Source organism: Phyllobates terribilis, unplaced genomic scaffold, assembly GCF_046119375.1.
Source record: "Phyllobates terribilis strain yellow unplaced genomic scaffold, ASM4611937v1 Scaffold_2__4_contigs__length_985480577, whole genome shotgun sequence".
Classification (NCBI taxonomy): Eukaryota; Metazoa; Chordata; class Amphibia; order Anura; family Dendrobatidae; genus Phyllobates; species Phyllobates terribilis.
The window spans coordinates 340,390,891-340,399,360 of NW_027362762.1; positions in this window are offsets into that span (position 1 = coordinate 340,390,891).

Sequence of the window (8,470 nt, forward strand, 5' to 3'; positions counted from 1 at the left end):
TATATATTTTTTGTACCTTGCACTTATTTCTATCGACTTTATAGAATTATACTAAATAAGGGTCAATTAAAACACATTAAAGTGGTATCATATTGTCAGCTCATTCTAAGGCTGCGTGCACACGATGCGTTTTTCATGCGTTTATGCTGCGGAATTTCCACAGCGGAAACGCATCAAAAACGCATGGTAATCCGCACCCCATGGTCCTCAATGGCATTCCGCAATGTCAGTGCACATGCTGCGGATTTTTCCGCAGCGTTTCTGCAGCGCTCATAAATCCGCAGCATGTTCATTAATTTTGCGGAAGCGCAGCAGAAGAGCCGCCATTGACTTGCATTGAGACGCATAGAATCCGTGTCTGTACATTTGTACAAGCGGCTTCTATGCGTCTCTATGTGCGGATGGTACCCAGTTCTGGAGGAGAGGAGACTCTCGTCCAGACCTGGGTACCATTGTACCTGTTAAAAAAAGAATAAAATAAAAAATAAAGTTTATATTCACCTGTCCGGCGGCCCCTGCAGCGCTTCTCCTTCCAGGACCTGAGATGACGTCGCGGTCATGTGACCGCAGGCTGTCTCGTGAGATGCCGGCAAGCCAGGAAGGAACCAGGAAGGAGCGCGACGGCACACGCGGCGGCATCGGAGGTAAGTATAGCTTTTATTTTTTTATTTTTACGGTCACACTATATAAATCCATGCCGTTTGCATGGATTTATACAGTGTGACCTAGTTGTCAAGCACTTTCCAAGTGATGCTATCGCCTGGAAAGTGCTTGTCAGTCCGCATGCGGAAACACATGCGTTAACGCATGTGGATACGCATGTGAATCCGCATGTATTCCGCATGTATTCTGCAGGAAAAACGCATGCACAATCTGCATGTACAATCTGCATGCGTTTTTTCTGCCAGGGAGATGCAGAAATGCTGCAGAAATTTTCTGCTTCATTTCTGCATCGTGGGCACATAGCGTAATACTCTGGAAAATGTCTTTATATAATAACTACACAATAAAAGTATTATTAACAGTTGTAAATACTCTGCATTCAGAAATCGGCATCTTGTTGGAGCCCAGGGGTGGTAATGGGAGAGACTATTATGATTTGATACATGAACACTAACCACTCAGTTTAATTGCTAGACAATCTTACAATGCCATAATTATATTCATCGCCATATAGACGTTTCCAGCGTTCCTTAAACTCCATCTGACATTTTCCAGTAGCACATGCCAGGGAAGCTCAGCAGTCATTTTACGGGAATGTGCTAGTGCAAACAGTTTCACATCATTTCTTAAAATAAATGGAGCACACAGACTAAAAAGTAAAATACTATTTTTTTTTCCTCAGTAAAGCATCTGTTCCCTATTCCCATCCCTCTTTGCTTTCCCCATTTGTGAAGGAAAAATTAAGCAGCAGCTGGAGCACTTTTTATGTAGCAGAATAAAGCAGTTGAGGGCGATTCATCATTTGTGGGTTTTTGTTGGGTCACTTTTTTTTTTTTTATCTCACAGTATTAGTTGACCTTTTTGCGGCAAATTCTTCAAAATGCAGCTCATGGTTTCTGGATTCAGTGCAAAATGAAAAATGTTCTTTACGGTTACCACTTTTTAGAGCAAAACGTTCCATGAAACAAAATTTGTGGAAAAATTACAGGCGTTAAAAAAATTGTACATTTGCAGCAAAAATTTACACCTTAAAAAAGTCAATAAATCAGCTGCAAACTTGTTGGAAACAAAAACCACATCACAATGACAAACATAAAAAAAATACAAAACAGACTGAAAAAAATATGCAATTAAAAGAAAAATTTGGCACAAATAAAAAAAAACAAAAAAAAAACAGAAGTTTATGCTACAAGCTGTGGACAAATAGGCAACCATGTCCGATTAGTTAGGTGAACTGAAATCTATATTTAACTACATGCTCAATTGCATTAGGATTTCCATTCTTCTTTCTGTCATTGGAGCAGAAAACAGGAATTTATGTGATGGGGAAAGTCACAGCATTAAAGTAACACATTAGTCCCTATTGACTTATATTTTTCCTTTATTTGCCTGTCGTTTTACTAGAAAAAACGGAATTAGTCTTACCGGTAATGATGTTTCCAGGAGTCCACATGACAGCACCATAGGAGGAGTAATCCCATATCCTGTGTAGGGACAGGAAGCACAAGAGGTTAAAAGGCCTCCCACCCCCAACCTCCTCAGTGATATTCCAAGAACCACATTGGCTGGGTACAACAAAATTTTATTTTAGACTGCTTAGACATATGTTAGAGTCACATACAGTAGCAATATAGGGAGGGAAATAAGGGTGCTGTCATGTGGACTCCTGGAAACATCATTACCGGTAAGACTAATTCCGGTTTTCCAATACGTCCCCATGACAGCACCATAGGAGTATACCCAAGAACTCACAGCTTTAGGGTGGGATAACTGGCTGAAGTACCTTCCTACCAAACTCAGATCTCTGCTGTGAGAGAACATCTACCTTGTAGTGTTTGAAGAAAGTCGTATGTCATAACCATGTGCTGCGGTACATATTTGTTCAATGGTAGCCCCTGCTCTAGTTGCCCATGAGGTGGAAATTGCTCTGGTGGAATGGGCTTTGATAATTTCAGGGGGAGGCTGTCCTTCTGAAAGATATGCTAGATTAATCATGGATGTGACCCATCTAGCTAAGGATGGTTTTGAAGCCTTCCTGCCTCTATTTTTTCCCCCAAACAGTATAAAAAGGTGAGAGTCTAATCTCCAGTTCCAAGTGGCTTCCAAATAGGCCAACACTGCTCTGCGGACATCGAGATGGTGGAACTCTTCCTCCCTCTGATTCCTAGGGTTTTCGCAGAAAGATGGAAGAGCCACTTCTTGGTTTAAGGTCATCGATGACACCACCTTCGGGGAGAAACTTGGATCCAGTTTCAGAATGATGCAATCATCCCGAATCTGCATACAAGGCTCGACGACAGATAGAGCCTGGATTTCACCCAACCGTTTAGCTGTGGTGATTGCCACCAAGAAGATTGTTTTCAGAGTCAAGTTCTTTATTCCCAAATCATTAACTGGGCCGAAGGCAGGTTTGCAAAGGACTCTCAGGACAAGATTCAGATCCCACGGAGGGCAAGAAATTCTCTGTGTAGGCCTAAGTCTCTGGCTTGCTTTGACAAACCTGATTATCCAGGGATGCGAGGACAATGATGGATCAAAGAAAGCACCTAGTGCCGCAATCTGCACCTTCAAGGTACTTGGTCTAAGACCTGCGTCAAATCCTGCCTGCAAGAAATCAAGGATCGCAGGGATGTCTGGCTGGGAGGTGTCTACCATCCTGTGGAAATGACAAAAGGTCCTCCAGACTTTTTTATATATGGCCTGGGTTACAGGTTTTCTACTAGCCTGCGTAGTCTGAATCACTCTGGCAGATAAGCCCTTGTTCTTCAGGATCTCCCCTTCAAAAGCCAAGCTGAGAGCTGGAGCTGTTGAAGATTCTGATGAAACAGTGGAGCTTGCGTCAGAAGATCTTCCTGAAAAGGTAAAATGATTGGGTCTTCCAACGCTAGATGACGTAGAAGGGAGAACCAACTTCTCCTTGGCCAGAACGGGACAATTGCTATGACTGTCGCCCGATCTTCCTGAATTTTCCGCAGCATTCTCGGAATTAGAGGAGCAGGTGGGAAGACATATGTTAGGCCCTCTCCCCAATATTGTGAGAGTGCGTCCACTGCCAGAGGATGATCTCCTGGGTCGAGAGAGAAGAAAGATGTCGTCTTCGCATTTGCTCTGGATGCAAAAAGGTCTAGGTGCGGCTGACCCCATCTGCGGGTTAATTGCTGGAACACCTCTTCCTTCAGTTTCCATTCTGACGCCTTCATCTGATGCCTGCTGAGGTAATCTGCCTCCTGATTGTCGGATCCCTGAAGGTGAACTGCTGAAATAGAGCTCACTATCTTCTCTATACCTAAGAATATCCTGTTGGCCAGGGACTGGAGAAGTGGATGTCTTGATCCGCCCTGATGTCTGATGAAAGAGACTGCCGTGATGTTGTCCGACAAAATTTTTACATGTCTGTCTTTTAAGACCGCCCGGCTTCTCTGTAGGGCTTCCCAGATTGCCTGCAGTTCCCAAAAATTCGATGATCAGGTCTGAATCTCTGTGGACCATGTTCCTTGGAGATAAGAATCTCCCACTCGAGCTCCCCATCCTGAGAGACTTGTGTCCGTGGTCACTAAAAGACAAGGTTCCAGAATCCACTGCACTCCCTTCTGTAGATTCTTCTGGTCGAGCCACCAGTGTAGAGAGTCCTGGGCGTCTCTGGACAAAGACATCTTCCTGTCTAGGTAATTCTGATGTCCATCTGTTACTTCCAGGATGCATTTCTGTAGAGGCCTGGAATGGAACTGGCTCCATCTGACGCAGGTGATACATGACGTCATGATTCCCAAAATACTCATTGCCTTCCGGATTGAAGGTTTTTTCTCTCTTGCAAAGGAACGAATCCTTTGTGGAATTGAGAGCATCTTGTCATCCGGGAGACAAGACATTTGTACTCGGGAGTCGAGATGGACTCCCAGGAAGATGTGTGATGTACTTGGGACAAGATTGGATTTTTCTTTGTTCACAATCAAACCAAGGCTGGTTAATGTCCGTAGGACAAATTCCAGATGTTGCGTCATATCTAGAGGAGATCCTGCTACCAACAGGAAGTCGTCCAAGTACGGAACGATGGTAATATCCCTGAGTCGGATATAGGCCACCATCTCTGCCATTATCTTGGTAAAGACTCTTGGAGCAGATGACAGGCCAAAGGGAAGACATCGGAACTGGTAGTGTAGAATCTGACTGCCTGATGGTAGTGCAAACCTCAGATATTGCTGACTTAAGGAATGTATTAGCAGGTGGTAGTATGCATCCCTGAGGTCCAGGGTGCACATTACCGCATCCATGTCTATTAGAGGGATGACTGATCTTACTGATTCCATGCGGAATTTCTTGTAGCGGACCCATCGGTTTAGGGGTTTCAGGTTGATAATCGTACGGAACTACCCTGACGGTTTCTTTATTGAAAACAGAGAGGAGTAATGGCCCTGATGTTGTTCGTGTTCTGGAACAGGCACAATAACCCTCTGATGTAGCAGCTTCTCTATGTCTGCCTGCAGATGGGAAAGAGAGGTAGGGGACCCTCTCGTCAGGCGGAATTTTTAGGGGGATTTTGAGAAAATTCTATCCTGTAACCCTGCGCTATAGTTGTTAGTATCCAGGGATTTTGAGTTACCCGATGCCAACTGTTTCTGACATAGTCATTGTCGTTTTGGACGGGAACTAGTACTGGGCTGGTATCTTTTATCTTTTTTCCCCTTATTAAAACTCCAGCTTGTGGACCCCCCTTTTTTCTGCGTGTTATATTTACGGGAGGGGAACGGTTTACGAAAGGGCTGCTCCTTCTTTTTCTCCTCAGGGAAGGCCTTCTTTTTATCGGACGCTTTTTCTAGAATGTCATCTAGTACAGGTCCGAATACTCTGAGCCCTGAAAATGGAATGGAGCACAGCTTGTTCTTAGAAGCTGTATCTCCAGACCATGTTTTTAACCAAACAGCTCTACGGGCTGAGTTGGAAAGCGCATTATTTCTGGCCGCAAATCTGACCGATTCCGCTGAGGCGTCGGCCATAAAATTTGTTGTCATTTTTAATAGGGGCAATGATTGAAGGAGAGATTCCCTCGGGGTGCCATCTCATAGGTGACTCTCTAGCTCTTCTAGCCAGACTCTCATGGATCTGGCAATAGATGTAGCAGCGACATTAGATTTAATAATTGCCACTGAAGCTTCCCAAGCTTTTTTCAAAAGTCCATCCACCTTCCTATCCTTAGGATCTTTAAGTCCTGACGAGTCTTCAAAGGGGATAGAGGTTTTCTTGACCACCTTAGCCACCAGGACGTCAATTTTAGGAATAGTGTCCCACACATTGGTGTCTTCTGGGTCAAAAGATAGTCGGGCGCGGAAGTCTCGTTGTATAGAGAGTCTCTTCTCCGCATCCTCCCATTTCTCTAGTATCATGTTCTTCACATGGGCATTAACGGGAAAAACCATGGAGCTCTGGGTTTTAAGACCACCAAACATCTCATCATGAATGTTACTGCTCTTCTCCGTTTCCTCTACCTGCATCATGTTTCGGACTGCTCGTAGAAGAATATCCATACCATCTGAGTGGAACATGTATCTTTTCTGTTCCCCGCCCTGAGGTGGACTAATGGTGTCACTATCAGAGTCGCCAGATGGGTCGATTTCACCCTCAGAAGATGGTGCTATATCTTCTCTGGATCTTTTGGATCTCGGGACATCCTGGACTCCTGAACCTGGGGGCTGCAGAGACGTGATAGAAGCCTGAACTTCTTCTTTATTTATACTGCGCATCTCATTTAATAAAGCCCCGTGATTCTCCTTTAGCACGGAGGCTCTACATTGAGCACATAGACGTTTTGTATATGAGTTGGGAAGTCTGATGTTACAATCCAGGCACCTCTGGGATTTTACTGTGGCCTTTTTCCCCGTATCCTTCTTTTTTTCAGGAGGTGGTAATTGCCCAGAGACATCCTATAAAAAATATGGAGGGCCTGGTAAGCGTAAGCCCCATTAGCCATACAAAAAGAGGTAATGGTACACTTACATGACTGTGGGGCGATCCAGGGAAAGTATCAGGGTGTGACATATCTGCCATTGTACTGCCAGGGGTGCCAAAGCTGTAAGCCTGCCTTTGCTGCTCCCCAGCCCCCCCTTCTTATACCTTACCTGGTCATCCTGTCATTTCTTCCTGCTCCCTGGCGTCTGGTCTAACGCGGTTTGAATTTCCCGTGCGACCGCCACCGGAAGTAGTCACCTCCGGACTTCCGGTTTCGACGCCGGGCGGAGCTGGAGCCGGGAGAAGCCGAACCCACCCAGAGCACTACGCCAAGAGGCCCGCGATGGGGAAGCAGCACCCGAAGGCTCCAGCACACCGGAGGGCTGAGGGACTCCCGACAGGGAGTGTTGGACCAGGACCCACTTGGCGGCGTGAAGGAGAGAGCCGTGGCCCCCCCCCTCCCAGGGTCCCCTGAGGTATCTTTTCCTTCACACCAGTGCTCCTGCACCAGCGCTCCTCCTGTACTCCCTATCCTGTGTAGGGACAGGAAAAACACTGAGGAGGTTGGGGGTGGGAGGGCTTTTAACCTCTTGTGCTTCCTGTCCCTACACAGGATATGGGATTACTCCTCCTATGGTGCTGTCATGGGAACGTACAGGAAAAAAATAGTTTTCACTCTTTTCCTGAAAATGTGCTATAATCTGCGATGGATTAATCAACCCTCCAACACAGATGTAAATCTAGTTGTAAGGGGTCTTAGACGAACATGTAAAAATTGAGCAAGGGCTTGGACAGAATAGATGTTGTATACCTGTGCGGTCGAACTTGTATGGTACAAAAGACTTTATTTTGCTATACTTTGTAGAGTACAGAGATTTAATCAAGACTGAAATATGCCGGTTAGGGTTTGTTGACACCGCTTTTTTTTTTTTTTTACCAGTACAGAACTGGAGAAAACTGGTATTTATTTGTTATGGGAGTTGGTGGATGTGAATCCTAAAACATGCACACACTGGATCAAATTTCATGCCTGGAAAATTCCATCACCTTACATTTAAAAGGTCGCCTGTTGGGTGCCATTTGTCTCCCAAACCACCCTCGTATAGTTTGCACCTGTTCTTTTTTTAAAGGCACACCTGGTAGACTCATTTTTATTTTTTCATTACCCTCTACCCTAGCGCTGAAAAGTGAGCATACATTTCTCTTGTATAGTTAGTCGTGATTAGCGCAAGTGCTTGTTACTTGAATTTGCCGAGAGTGCTCTGGTATGCACCATGTATTGCGGGTGCCTGAGTGACATGTTCGAGTCCCCGCAGCCACATGGTCCGTTGCTGTTAATACAGCCACAAAACATGGGCAATCCTTGCATGTTTTGTGGCTGTCTAACAGCTGCGAAACCTGCGGCCCCGGGGACTCGAACATGTCACTCAAGCACCCTAGGCAAACTCTTGCATGCATCACTAATAGTCGCCCTTCCCTGCTCAGATCAGCACTCCTTTCCTCCTGCTTCTATGATGGCTGTCACAGTGGCATGGGGAGTGCAGTGGTAAGTGTAAATCACGTGCAATCTGGCTTGCATGAGATGTGGATCAGGAAAGGCAGAGTATTGGTTTAGTCTTAGCACTGCACTCCCCACACAACTGCGAGAGCTATCAGGAGCAAAACGCCAATCTGAACAAATGGACGGCACCAAGAAAGGTGACCACACATTAAAAAAAATGTAGTCACTATTCAGCCCCAGAATGGAGGGACGCTTTACTGCCCTATTATGCCCTATGCCTTTTACTAGAGACATCATCCCAAACACTGTTCTCAGGGACATCAATTAGAGTAGTTTGGCTGTGATTACAGGGCAGACAGCTTG